At 38.3% G+C, this 14723-nt stretch overlaps 2 protein-coding genes across 7 annotated transcripts in view; both read right to left on the bottom strand.

The window, feature by feature from the left end:
* LOC126058325 (carboxypeptidase B2-like) overlaps positions 1-14723 on the bottom strand; it is a 175365-nt gene that overhangs the window by 39176 nt on the left and 121466 nt on the right. The gene's annotated exons all lie outside the window — the stretch shown is intronic.
* ZC3H13 (zinc finger CCCH-type containing 13) overlaps positions 1-14723 on the bottom strand; it is a 246050-nt gene that overhangs the window by 166334 nt on the left and 64993 nt on the right. The gene's annotated exons all lie outside the window — the stretch shown is intronic.

The raw sequence follows: 14723 nt of genomic DNA, 5'->3' as shown, positions 1-14723 counted from the left end.
GCAACAGCAGTGGCAGCTAAGAGGGTGGTGGCAGGAGCAGGGCAAGAGGAAGTGAGAAAGGAGGAAGTGGTGCGTGCCCAGCCCCACCAGCTGTTTCACTTGCTTGAGCAGCAGTGCCACTGCCCCCCTCCACCCACCGGCCCACAGACAAAGCCAGAGAACCCACTCCCAGAGCCATATCCTCCACATCACTTGCCTGTATTTCACCTTGCAAGAGTGTGGGTTTGAGGTCTTTAAAACCATCAGGGGGAAAATAAGAAACAAAAGGAAGGCTGCTTTGACACATATGAGGTTAACATTCCAGTTGCCACCGCTGTGCCAGATATGATATCTTTGCTGGGCAGGTTAATAAGCCTCTAATACATGCTTTTCAGCCATTGAGCTGGCTATCACTTTCAGAAAAAAATCACTACTGCCAGTTCACATCTTCTTGTGCAGGCACCAGTATACGTATACAGTCTGGCTTCAGGTAAACTTTCCCACAGTCTGTCCTAATATAATCCAAAAGGAACTGGCTTGTATGGATATCCTGGTCAATGACATCATGTTTATCTAAATCTGGATAAGAAAGAAGTGACAAGTACGCTGGGGGTCTGGGTAAGACACATGTACTCCAGAGGGTAGTAGATAAATCGTACACAGATTAAGAGGCCTGCCACATCAGTGTCGTTTTAGGAGTCTATTGGTCTTGGGCATTCTGGGACATCTCCTTCAAAATAAAGGACAAATTATTGCTTCTCATATCACCTATGAAAAACAAGGTAGTTCTCTTGGATTTTGGCAGCAACATATGCCTCACTTAGAAATACTGCTTCATCCCATATATTGGGCGACATGAAAGGCTGCCAACTTCATTAGGGACCCAGAGCAGTCCTGTCACTTGGGTCACATGGCCTGGCTGACCATATAGCATTAGAAGCATTTGTGGTGGAAAAAGGTGCCATTTGGAGATAATGGCCAGTTCTAATGGGAGAATCAAAATGTAGACACCTAGGTTCCAGAACAAGGTGATGGCATCTGCTACAGAGAGTTATGTACCTTCCAAAAAGCAGTAAAGGTAAAAAATATGTTACCAAAATGGGCTTCCTTTCTGAAGGAGAAAATACAAAAAATAAATTAGGAAATGTTGGGGAGTAAAATTATGAGGGTACAACTGCCCATAAAATGTAGTAACAAGTCCACATTCAAATTGTGGTTTTCTGTATTCTCTCTGTATCAATATTGACCAAAGTACCAACACAACAGAATCAGGACACTGGATCAGCCAGATCACTACAAAAAGAATTTATAATTTCTGAAAATGAATTTCACAACTCTGTGTCCACTTACTTAGTCAGAGAGAGGCTATAAAAAGGGGTTTGAGTATAGAGAGGAGTGCCTGGGTGGTAGAAATGACTAATGTTCCTGGCAGCTCACCCAAAGATTGGAGGTTTGAGTCCACCCAGAAGCACCTCAGAAAAAGAGTCTGGTGATCTACTTCCAAAAGATCAGTCATTGCAAACTCCATGGTGCAGTTCTACTCTGATGCACATGGAATTGCCATGAGTCAGCGTGGACTCAGTCAATGGTAACTGATTATGTAGCGTGGAGAGAGGGAGAAGGTTTGTGAAGATATTTCTTTGGAGCAAGCTGTTGCAGTTCTGTGTGTCCCAACGCTCCCAAAGGGGGAGGGAGTTGTGGGGTACTACTCCACTCTGAAACCCTGAGACATGTCTCTTCTGTCAGTTTGTCATACTGTGGTGGCTTACATTTTTCTGTGATACTGAAAGCTTTGCCATCGGTATTTCAAATACCAGCGGGGTCACCCTTGGTGGACAGGTTTCAGTGGAGCTTCCAGGCTAACACATACTAGGATGAAGGACCTGGCAGTCTACTTCTGAAAAAATTGGCCAGTGAAAACCTGATGAGTAGCAGCGGAACACTGTCTGATATAATACCAGAAGATGAGTCCCTCAGGTTGGAATGCACTCGAAATATGACCATCTAAAAGTAGAGTCAACCGTAATCACATGAATGGAGTCAAGCTTTCGGGACTTCCATGTGCTGATGTGACATGACTCAAAACGAGAAGGAACAGCTGCAAACATCCATCAGTAATTGGAACGTGGAAAGTACGAAGTAAGAATCTAGGAAAATTGGAAGTCATCAAAAATGAAATGAAATGCATAAAGATGAATATCCTAGGCATTAATGAGCTGAAATGGACTGGTATTGGCCATTTTGAATCAGACAATCATACGTTCAACTATGCCGGGAATGACAAATTGAAGAGGAATGGCTTCGCATTCATCATCGAAAAGAAAATTTCAAGATCTGTCCTGATGTATAACGCGGTGATAGCATAATATCCAAACGCCTGCAAGGAAGACCACTTAATGCAACTATTATTCAAATTAACTCACCAACAGCTAAGGCAAAGATGAACAAATTGAAGACTTTTACTAATTGATCAAACATACAATCAAGACACATGGATAATTACTAGAGATTGGAATGTAAAAGTTGGAAAAAAGAAGTATGATTAGTAGATGGAAAATATGGCCTTGGTAATAGAAACGATGTCACAAGTAGCTTGACATAATTTTGCAAAACCAACACCTTCTTCATTGCAAATACTTTTTTTCACACCAACATAAACAGTGACTATACCCGAGGACTTCACCAGATGGAATACACGGCAATTGAATCGACTACATCTGTGAAAAGGGACGACAGAAAGGCCCAATATCATTAGCTAGAACAAGGACAGGGGCTGATTTTGGAACAGACCATCAATTGTTCATATGCAAGTTCGTGCTGAACCTGAAGAAAATTAGAAAAAGTCCCCAAGAGCCAAGATGTGACCTTGCGCATAGCCCAACCTGATTTTAGAGGCCATCTGAAACACAGATTTGACACACTGTACACTAACGATCGAAGGCCAGACGAGTTGTGGAGTGACACCAAGGACATCATCTATGAAGAAACCAAGAGGTCATTAAAAGACAGGAAAGAAAGTAACGACCAAAATGGATGTCAGAAAAGACTCTGAAAGTTGCTCTTGAATGTAGAGTTCCTAAAGTGAAAGGAAAAAACGATGAAGTAAAAGAGCTGAATAGATTTCAAACGCTGTCTCGAGAAGACAAAGTAAAATATTATAATAAAATATGCAAAGGCCTGGGGACAGAAAACCAAAAGGGAAGAACACGTTCAGCACTTCTCAAGATGAAAGAAATGAAGAAAAAATTCAAGTCTCAAGCTGTAATACTGAAGGATTCTATGGGTAAAAGAAAATGGAAGGAATACACATAGTCACTACACCAAAAAGAGCTGGTCAACAGTCAACCATTTCAGGCAGTCGCATATGATCAGGAACTGACGGTATACTGAAGAAAGAAGTCCAAGCTACACTGAAGGTATTGGTGAAAAACAAAACTCCAGGAACTGATGGAATGCCAATTGAGATGTTTCAACAAATGGATGCAGCACTGAAAGTCCTCACTTGTCTATGTCAAGAAATTTGGAAGACAGCCACCTGGCCAACCAATTGGAAGAGACTGATATTTGTGCTCATTCCAAAGAAAGGTGATCCAACAGAATGCTGAAACTTTACAACTGTATATTAATATCACATGCAAGTAAAATTTTGCTGAAGATCATTCAGAAGTGGCTGCAGCAGTATATCGACAGGAAATGGCCAGAAGTTCGTTCGGGTTCAGGAGAAAATGTGGAACAAGGGATATCCTTGCTCATGTCAGGTGATCTTGGCTAAAAGCAGAGAATACCTAAAAGATGTTTCCCTGCGATTTATTGACTACACAAAGGCATTTGACTGTGTGATCATAACAAATTATGAATAACATTGTGAAGAATGGGAATTCCGGAACACTTAATTGTACTCATGTGGAACCTGTCCATAGATCAAGAGGCAGTCTTTTGAATAGAACAAGGGGATACTGCATGGTTTAAAGGCAGGAAAGGTGTTTGTCAGGGTTGTATCTTTTCACCATACTTATTCAATCTATATGCTGAGTAAATAATTCAAAAAACTGGAGTACATGAAGAAGAATATGACATCAGGATTGGAGGATGACTCATTACCAACCTCGATATGTACGTGACACAACTTTTCTAGTTGCAAGCAAAGTGGACTTGAAGCATTTACCAATGAAGATCAAAGACTAGAAGACTAGAGATCTTTGATTTTGTTTCCACTTGGGTTGAGGAAGTTGTCTTAAGCTAGGTAAAACTTGGATATTTCTGTGCCAGAACATCCAAGCCTCTGGAAATGCTTTTGTTACTAAATTCTAACTTCCACAGTTTATTCAAGCTGGGAAGTCAGGCCAGTGAATTTAGTTCCACATGAGCCATACTCAGAGACTCTAGTTCTCAAAAAGTATCATTCAGACCCTCAGTTTCCCCACTGACACACTGGTAATTATCGAGGGCTAACTCTGTCACCTCCTCTGGGGTTTTGTTCCTCAACTCCAGGTTAATCTTCAAAAATCTCAAAAATTTGAAAAATCCTGACTAATTGTGAGATCACAAACCTCGAAAATTATAAAGTATTTTTGAACTGCTGCATCAAGTTATATACTGAGACAGATTTCATTCAGAGGATAATGAACCACCTGAAACATCTGAAGAGGAGGAGGATGAGGACGAAGACGAAGATGAAGCTAGTCCACCTGAAGGACACAAGAAAGGGGGAGGAAGAAACGGAGGATGAGGGTGAGAACAATGAAGCAGACTTGGATTTGAAAGAGGGAGAAGAGAGAGCGGGCATCTCATATTTAATGACAGAAGAAATACAGTGTGAAGAAGATGATGACTATGTTGAAGGAGAGGAAGAGGAAGAAAAGGAAAAAGAAGGTCTTCAAGGGGAAAATTAAACAAGATGCTGAAGATGATAGAGAAGAAGATGACTGAATCATTCTAAGACAAGATTTCTTAATATTCTAGGGTTTGCAATAGACTGCGTCTTCTTTGTTTTCTTCATGTACTACAACTATCCTTACAGAAAATAACATGTAAACTTTTATAAGAAAAGTGTGATTTTATTACTTTTGCCTTTTTCTCATTCCAAGTAAGATTTATTAGTCTGTTAATAACCACATTGTATGTAGAGAAAATTTTTCACTGACACCCCCCTCTGTTGTGGAACTCTCTAGAAATGTATTTGGAATCTTAATTTTTCTAATTCAAGCTCACTGCACTAGTCATTTTTAGTCCATAATTAAAACATGATAGCTTTTCCACAGGTATGGTATAATGCATTTCATTAATACGGTTTTAATGTTATTTACAAACTAACTGAAATCACAATCCGCTGTAATATGAAATGACAATATTCTCTTGAATAAGTTAGTCATTTTTTTAAAGCTGAGCCAGAGATCTTTAGTTTGAAAGCAGTAACTTTTTTTGGCTGTGGATTTGTCACAAGAGTTCCTTGGAAAAGAGAAGCAGAATAATAAAGGCTCTATCCAGCAAGAGAGTTCACAGATTTTGTGGAGGCTTCTGAAACCTCTTTTAAGCCAGATGACTGGCAAGAGTTTATTTTTGAAAGAAAAATTGCTTATACTAAGTTCAGAAACACGCAGGGCAACACTTTCTTCTTTAGGGTGTAGATCATGACATGCCAGGGGTCGTTTGTTTTTAGGTATGTGTTCTTTTTCCTCTTAGCAATTCTTTTATGATCCCCTTCCTTTCTTGTTTCACTCCCCTCCCTCTGTCTCAGAAAAAAAAGTTGGGAAATTGTGACTATCCAGGAAAAACTTTAGTCTTGTATCTCAACCACCTTTTCAGACCTGAGCTGGTTTTAAATAAGCTAAGTGAGAGAAATCAAGTATTTTCTCAGTTACAGATGTTATTATCCGTATAGTTTTATGCAACAGAGGCTTTGCTTACTATAAATCTCTCTTGACCGACAACACGTACAGACAGTATTAGTAGATGAAGAAAGAAAAGAAGCAAGGGAGGCTTTGAGAAGCAGCATCAGTGTTCTTCAAAACTCAGAACAACTGCCTGTTGATAATCAATTAGACACTCACCTCAATATTTTTAAGTTGGCTTCCTCAATGATTTGGGTACTGCCCTACAAGATATTTTATAGTTTTCCTGAGTAGAATCTTTATTCTTCCTGGAGCTATAAAGGATTATCACATATTAGAGCATTTAATCGGGATATACTAGGCAGTTGGCAAAATATTTGGGACTTAATATTACAACTGATGGCCATTAGACATAGGAAAATATTTAGGATAGGTGTGAGTGTGCCTGTATGCATTTCCTTGCATGGCTATTAAAAAATACAATGAGTAGACAAGTACATCTACCTCTCTGTCATGGGCATTCCTGCTTCTTTAATCTTGGCAATCTAATTTTTTTTCTTTTTGTTTTGAATATTTGTAAAAAATTTTTTATTACTTTTTTATTGTACTTTAGATGAAGACTTACAGAAGAAACTAGTTTCTCATTAAACAGTTAGTACACATATTGTTTTATGACATTGGTTAAGAGCCCCAGGACATGTCAACACTCACTGTAAAATTTTTTAAAGTTAATGCCAACAAATTAATTGAAGTTGCACTTCTATACTGGGACACATTTCAATTATTAAGTATAATATTTCTTTAGTTTAAAACGTAGAAGTTTTGAGTTTTAAAGTAAAAATTATGAAGTTCTTTGTAGAGAAACTAAAAAGTTGTACAACCGACTGAAACGAAATTCTCCGGATCATTTTAAATTGGGGGCGTGTAGTTTCCAAAAGACTAATATTTTACCTCTTTTCAACAACTGAAATGCCCTGTTTTAGTCCCTAAGAGTTCTTATCACATGCTATGCTAGATATAAAATAGTTACTTTTAAAATTAAATCTATATCTGGACTTTCTTATCAATCACTGTATTGTGCAATCAAAAATAGAATTCTTTGTTTTGAAAACAACACACCCTCCAAATAACTTTTAAAACTTATGTAGTTATTTAGCTTTCTGGGTGGTATTTTCATGCAAATCACTAAAGGTGTGTTTCATATTTTGTGGAGGTTGGTTTTTGGTCGTATTTTAACGCTCTTTGTAAACAGCGTGTTAATGTGTACAGTGTGCTAATGGATATACGTGTAAAGTTCCTCATGAATCTCTCCTTAAAAACCTCTGAAGTTAATACTTCTGTGCAACTGTATTTTGAATAAAACCATGACAATGTTAAAAAAATATTAAACAAAAAAATACAGTACTCTCGATTATTCTTATATTGTTTCTAACTGTTCCTACTTCGTGATTACTGTAACTTAAGTTTTAAAACTAAATTGCTTCAAATACATTAAAAATTTATTACAAGGAAAAATATAATAAAACAGAAGCTCTTCATCCTCACCATTCCCTCAAACTCCAATTCCTTTCTTTTTTTCTTCCTACTGTTTCCCTCTTCCTCTTTCCAAATAAAAAGCCTCAGTTGAGAGACTGCACTTAGGTAATCATTGCAAAATGGAAATTCATGACTGTTTACAAGATTCATGCCAGTATTTTATTTTTACCCTTCATGATGTTTAACCTTTCAAAGCAAGTGAATACTGAAACGTGCTGTTTTTGGCTGTCTTTATCTTTGGTATATGGTAATTATGCTTTTAAAACTTTTTTTTTTATTGTTGTTCCAGGGCATTTAACTAGCGTGATTTATCAAAATACACCCACAAATCAGCCACAAAGAGACCGCCTGGAAACAAACTGTTCTTAGCAAGATGATCATGTCAAGAAAACCATAACAAAGAATGACTTTAGGAAAAAGCCAGACTGTTAGATCTTTTAAGAAAGGTTTATATTTTCAACCCCTGAAGTAATTCATCAAAGTCCGTCGCCCTGAATGAAATTAGATTTCCCTTTGCACTTCAGTAACAGACCATTCCTGGAAAAGCAGCAGGCAGAAACATTTGGTTAAAGAACAACGCATTTTTACTCACAGAAAGACAAGTCTGCAATTTCATTTCTAGTGGGAGGACTGGAACCAAGAATCAGAAATGCATCTGCCCCCCAAGCTGCCACCCTCAAACTCTCTACCCCAGCATACACAGGAACCATCTCTATATATGTGAGGTATTAAATATTTTCAATAGCGTCTTCAGTGGTTAAACTATCCTGTTCTCATTACTCTCTTCAGCATGGGAATCCGTCAGATCTTAGAGTACGCGCTGAAGTAAAAGACACCAAGAAAAGTCACGCATGTGGGAACTGCCTCACTCATTTCTTCACTATTTTTTTCTGTGTCTTTTTCCTTCATTTACATTACCTTCAGTCCCACTAAACTGCTATGTGCTTACTCATTTTAAAGAGACAGGGTAAAGATGCAGAATTTTAGAGCTGGCAAGGACTTTACAAACCACAGCCATCAGATGTATTGATAAAATTGAAGTCACAAATTATTCTATTTTGACTCCATGTCAGTTCAGTAACAACCATTATCTGGTGATGGAATTTGTTCCTTAACACTCAACAGTCGTACTGAACACTAAAGAGTCAACCAGCTATGGTCAGTTCAGCGATGATGTACCAACACATTTTCAACCTCATGAGTCGAGCTCTGTTTTCCAAACCACTGTCCTGTAGCTATTTGTGAATTAGAAAAGGTGTTTTTGGTAGAGCTTCCTCCTCCCTGCGCAAGTTCATTTGCTCTATGCCCTTCTCTCTTTGCCAATCACTAAAACAGAGAGAGTGACTAGTTTCAGACTGATTATAGAAAGGAAGGATCATGGAAGCAAAAGAAAGGGGGAGGGGGAATCAATTCCAAACGAAACAATATCAATTAAAAACAGCTTACAAATTGACAAGTTAATAAATCATAATATTGCAGAGAGCCTGGAACTATTCACTCCAGGTATTATCTAAGCTAGAGCTTGCATTCATTTGTGTTCTCTACGTGATCTGCAGTAGAAAAGGTTGATGGCAGAGCATTCACTCTAGAAATCACTGCACTAAACAATGAGGAATTAGATACGTTCATCGATGTGTTCTTTGTAACAAAACTCTGCTTCCTTTGCATTTAACACTGAATACCCATGTATGATCCAAACCTCCTATTTGACACCTTTGCCCTCTCCCCCTCCTATGTTCCATGAATAAAAGGAAAATAAAATCTACTATATTTTATATAGTAGAAGATGAATCTAAATTACGTGATATCTAGGATGTAAACAATTACTTTTATAAAAGATTCTATTTCTTTCATCTCCATAGTCACTGAACATACATATTATACAGACTTCTCCCAGAATCAGGATTAGAGCCAGAAAAGAGAAAAGGCAGATCATAAATCTAGGAAGATCCATATTGCACAGAAATCTATTCGTTTGTCAGGGCAACAAGGCAAGTTTCTGAAAGAGTTGGACTTCAGACCTTAACTTTTTGCTGCCCAGGCCAGTGCACTGACTTGACTCAACATGGAGCAAGTAAGTGAGGAAAATGGCCCACCATGGTCCAGGGTTCCAGTGAATTACCTCTGAAATGCGGAGACATGCTGGTCACAGAAGATGATGACAGCTAAAAGGACGCCAAGGTTATAAAGCTTCATCTCAACAGTGGTTCGCTCTAACGCAAAACTCTGTCAAGAGAAGAGCCTAGATAACTGATTGCGTAAGAGCCTTCTTTACACACTGGTTAAACCATAACGGTGTGTTCCCTCTCGTGTTTGTGGATCAATCAACTTGGCTTCATTTCCACTCCCAAAAAGGGAAATACACATTTATTTAGATAGGTTGTTGTTTGATAACTGAATCGCCAAAAAGAAAGTTATTAGGATAGTCGTTTTTCTTAGTTGAGACTATAACACATTTAACTCCTTGAGGAAGATGAGGCCAAGAATAAAAGGATTGTAACATAGCAGGAACTTGTCTGGTTTGTTGAAGAACCATAGCCATAAAATACTGACGAATGTGGCTGACAGTCCACACTGGGGGAGATTCCAGAGGAGTACTAACTTCTGTCTTGTTCAACATTTTCAACTTAGATGAAGACATAGAAGATGAATTTCCCATATTTCTGGATGATACAAAGTTCAGCTGTATGGAGGATTACACAAGGCGCATTCAAACGATTCTGACCTGACCATATGGAATGGTTGGTCTATTTGGAAGAGAACAGGAATAACACTTAGTGGGGAGCTCTTTAGAGCAGTAAAGGCACCCATTTACTCTGAAACGCCCTTTATTAGGGAAGGCCACTGTGATAGCGGAACCCTGCTGGTAGAGAGATTAAGAGCTCAGGCTGCTAACCAAAAAGTAGGCAGTTTGAACCCACCAGCTGGTCCTTGGAAACCCTATGGGGAAGCTCTACTCTGTACTACAGGCTCACTATGATTTGGAACTGACTCGACGGCAACAGGTTTGGTTTTGGTTTTTTTACTGTACTAGCATCATCTAAATCAAGGCCCACCACCCATCGTTCTGGAGACAGCAGTATGTGACACTGTGTCTAGTGCAAAGGTACATCCATCTGTACTCTGTAAGTGGATGGAGAGACATGGCACTCCTCCCTGGCAAATGCATTTGAATGTTCTTGGGGACAGGATAGGCAAATGTGCAGAAGAAATCAACTCCCCGCAAGGGACTTCTGAGAAGTGTTGAGATTTTCAGTAAAGGAGAAGAATACAGACATGTGGGATGAGAGGGAGAGAGAGAGGGAGAGAGGGCGCTATAGACTAGGGGACACTGAGCCTCCGTTAAAGGCAATGGAGAAATTTGGAAATGGAAAGTAGTGATGGTTACACAACACGAAGGACATAATTAATGTCAACGAATTGCACATGTAAAAAAATGTTTAAAGTGTTCAAAAGCAAAAATACCACTTTGAGGACTAAGGTGCACCTGACCCAAGCCGTGGTATTTTCAATCGCCTCATATGCATCCGAAAGCTAGACAATGAAGAAGGAAGACCGAAGAACTGAGGCTTTGGAATTATGGTGTTAGTGAACAACACTGAATGTATCATGGACTGGGGGGATAAGAAGAGGGTAAAAAAGATGGAGGATAAAAACAGAGTAGAAAGAGATGAAAGGAGGGACACTCCTTTAATTATACCTTTTTGAATAGCTCAGAATTTTAGAACCATGTTAAAATTTTCTACATACTTAAATAAAATGGATACAAACATAAACAAATGAACCTAACTGTGTTTCAAATGAATGGCATAACCAAACTGATGGGGAGACAGGGACAATTATCTGTTATTAAAGAAGTAACTTAGAAAGACTATAGTTAACAAAATTCACTGATAAATTCTATCAATTTTTGTGCTCTCTATTTTGTTTTCTTGTATCCTGTATTTGTTCTCTGGGTTACCATTTCTCTTTGCTGAAGCTATCTTTTAGAACATCTTTTAGTGAAGATCTGTTGGTGGTAAATTCTATTACACCTGTCTATCTAACAGTAACTTTCTTCTGCTCACTTTCAAATACAGGCTTAGCTGAATTTGACAGGTCTTCCGTGGTCTTCTGGCATCTTCTATTGTAAGGCAGGAATCTGCTGTCAGGTTGGCTGTAGTTCCCTTGCAGGTTAGCGGTACTTTGTACTTGGTGACTTCTGACACATTACTTTTATCCTTGATCCTCCTCAGATCTATTACTCCGATACAGCTGTGGATTTATTTTTTATTATCTTGCTCAGTACACAGAATAGACTTTTGATCTGAGGATTTATAGATTTCTTCAATTTTGGTAAATCATGTTATTATTTCCTCAACTATTATATCGCTGCTAGTCCATTGTAGAAGCCTCGATGGTGCAGTGGTAAGAGCTTAGCTGTTAGCAGAAACGTTGGCAGTTTGAATCTACCAGCCACTCCTTAGAAACCCTATGGAGCAGTCCTACTCTTTCCTATAGGGTCGCTATGACTGAGAATTGACTTCACGAGAATGGTTTCAACTTTTTTTTGTCCCAGGTAGGGGGCCTCATTGGAGTGCCTTGATCTACCCAGTCTCTCTTAACTGACTTTCGTGTTAAAAAGAAAAAAATCATAATCTTGTCTCTGTATGCTGTATTCTGCTGAGTTTCTCAGCACTGTCTTCAAATTCACTAATTCTCCTTGTGCCTCGTTAGACTACATAGTCAATTGAGATTTTTTTCCCCCATGATATACATCTTCTCCAACTTTTAATAATGGTTATTTTTCATATTTCCCAACACTTGTTTTGTATCAGCTTATTTTATTTTTTATAATTTGTTGTTCCTTTTTTAAAGGTATGGTTCCTTCAGATCTGTCTTTGAGAATCCTCAGAATATTTATTTCAAAGTCTGTGTCAGACTGTGAGATAAGGTTAATTACGTTTGGGATGACTTCATGTTCAGACTGTGGATTTTGTTAGATAACTTTCTTAGCATTTGATTTCTTCTCTGACCAGAAGCTTGGTTTGTAGGCTCATGTCGAATAGGAAGACTTTTGTGATCTTAAACATAACAACCATGAAGATGGCACACAACTGAGCAACGTTTCATTCTGTTATACATAAGGCCCCCTTGAGTCGGAGCTGAGCCTATGGCAACTAACAAAAATAAGTCTTTCTCTTACCCTATACTTGCTTCTTGTTTTGCACATGCCTCCAAGCAGAACCCTGGGCTTGCAATCCAGAACCTTGTCTTACACTGATTTCTTGGAGTTTCTGTACCATGTTAATATAAGCTGTCCCCAGATTACAAACCAGTTCCGCTCCTAAATGTGCCTTTAAGTTGAATTCGTACATAAGTTGAAACATATGTAAGTTACATACGGTTCTTATCTAATGCTAGTTAGTCAAATGTTTGTCTTTAGTATATAGTGTACCTTTCTATTCACAAAAAAACATTAAAGAAACACTTCCAGATACACTAAAAGATTTTGAACATAATAATGCAGTAATAATAAAAAAGTTTGGATGCACGTGGCAAAGTAGCACCCATCCCTTATTATTAACCATTGTACGTACCTAGAATTTTTAATCTAACAGGTTTTATGGGGGTTGGTTCATAACTATCGGTTGTACTTAAATCAGACATTCATAACCTGGCAGCTGCCTGTATTGCGGATTTCAAAGATCCAGTCCCGTGTCACAAATGGTTTGATTTAGTTACTGGGTCACAGTTACTACTGATTTATTTACTTTCTGTCTCCTGCAGGCCAGCAGCTCCTTATAAACCAGTCCTGGGTAGTGGTTTTAAAAAACTAAGGTACATACAGTGTAATGCACAGATCTTATATGTACAGTTAGATTAGTTTTGAAAAATACCTGTAATCGAGTAACCCACATGCCTATCAAGGTACAGAAAATTTCTCTGCCCCCATCTTCCCGTGGCTGGCTTCCCTGTATCTTCTCTGTGTGTCTGTATCCAAATCTCCCACTCCTTTCTTTTATACAGACACCAGTCATTGAATTTTTGGTAAACCCTAATATGACCTCATCTTAACTTGATTACATCTATGAGTCTAGTAATAGGGTCCATTCGCAAGTACTGGGGTGACTACTTGAACATATTTTTTGCGGAAGGCAATTTAACCCACTATAAAAACTATACGTACCTTTTTTAAAGCGGCCATATAGGGTTGCTATGAGTCAGAATCGACTTGACAGCAACAGGTTTGGTTTTTTGGTATACCATTTTACACTCCCACCAGCAATTTCAGTTGTCCACATCCTCGCCTTTATTTTTGATGCAGCCAGTCTTTTTTCATTTTAGTCATTCTAGTAGTAATGGTTTCAATTTATATTTTCCTAGTGACTAATGATAGTGAAAACCTTTTCTGTCCTTATTGGCTATATGTAAGAAGAGATTTATTTTCAGGAATTTTCTCACATGATTTTGGGGGCTATGAAGTCCAGAATTTGTAGGAAAGGCTGGAAACTCAGACAAGAGTGTATAAATTTGTTTATTCAGGCAGGAATTTGTATATACATATACACAAATACACATGTATGTATACATACATATATATACACTTTTTTTATATATATACACACACACAAACTGGAGCCCTGGTGACATGGTGGATAAGAGCTTGGCTGCTACCCAAAAGATCAGTAGTTTAAATCCACTAGCTGCTCCTTGAATTTCCAAGGCTGTTAATCTTTATGGAAGGAGACTGCCACATCTTTCTCCTTCAGAGCTGCCGGTGAGTTCAAACTGCTGACCTTTTGGTTAGCAGCTAAATGCTTTAGCCACTGCTCCACCAGGGCTCCTCATATATATCTGCAAGTGTGTGTGTGTATATGTATGTATGTATGTGTATATATATATATATATACACACATATATACATAGATATGCACACACACACATATATATCTCAGATGGTTTGTCCTATTACTGATCAATCCTTCATCAGGTGTCTGCATATAAATGTATGTTTGTGTGTGTGTGTGTGTGTGTCTGTCTGTATATATATGTATATATGGAGCCCTGGTGGCACAGTGGTTAAAGCACTTGGCTGCTAACCAAAAGGTTGGCAGTTCAAACCCACCGGCCACTCTGAAGGAGAAAGATATGGCAGTCTGTTTGAGTAAAGAGTTACAGTCTTAGAAACCCTATGGGACAGTTCTACCCTGTCCTATGGGATTGCTATGGACAAGAATCAGCTCAATGGAAGTGGGTTTCGTTTGTATACTGAATATATTCTCTCTTGGTAAAAACTTGTATGTATTGTAAATATATTTTTCTGCAGGCAGTGCCTATTAAAACCTTTTCACCATTTTGAAAAATTTGTCTTTTTTATCATTAATTATATATTCT

Source organism: Elephas maximus, chromosome 14, assembly GCF_024166365.1.
Source record: "Elephas maximus indicus isolate mEleMax1 chromosome 14, mEleMax1 primary haplotype, whole genome shotgun sequence".
Taxonomy (NCBI): Eukaryota; Metazoa; Chordata; class Mammalia; order Proboscidea; family Elephantidae; genus Elephas; species Elephas maximus.
Note: the sequence above shows the minus strand (reverse complement) of the source record. Positions and strands in the feature narration are given on the sequence as shown.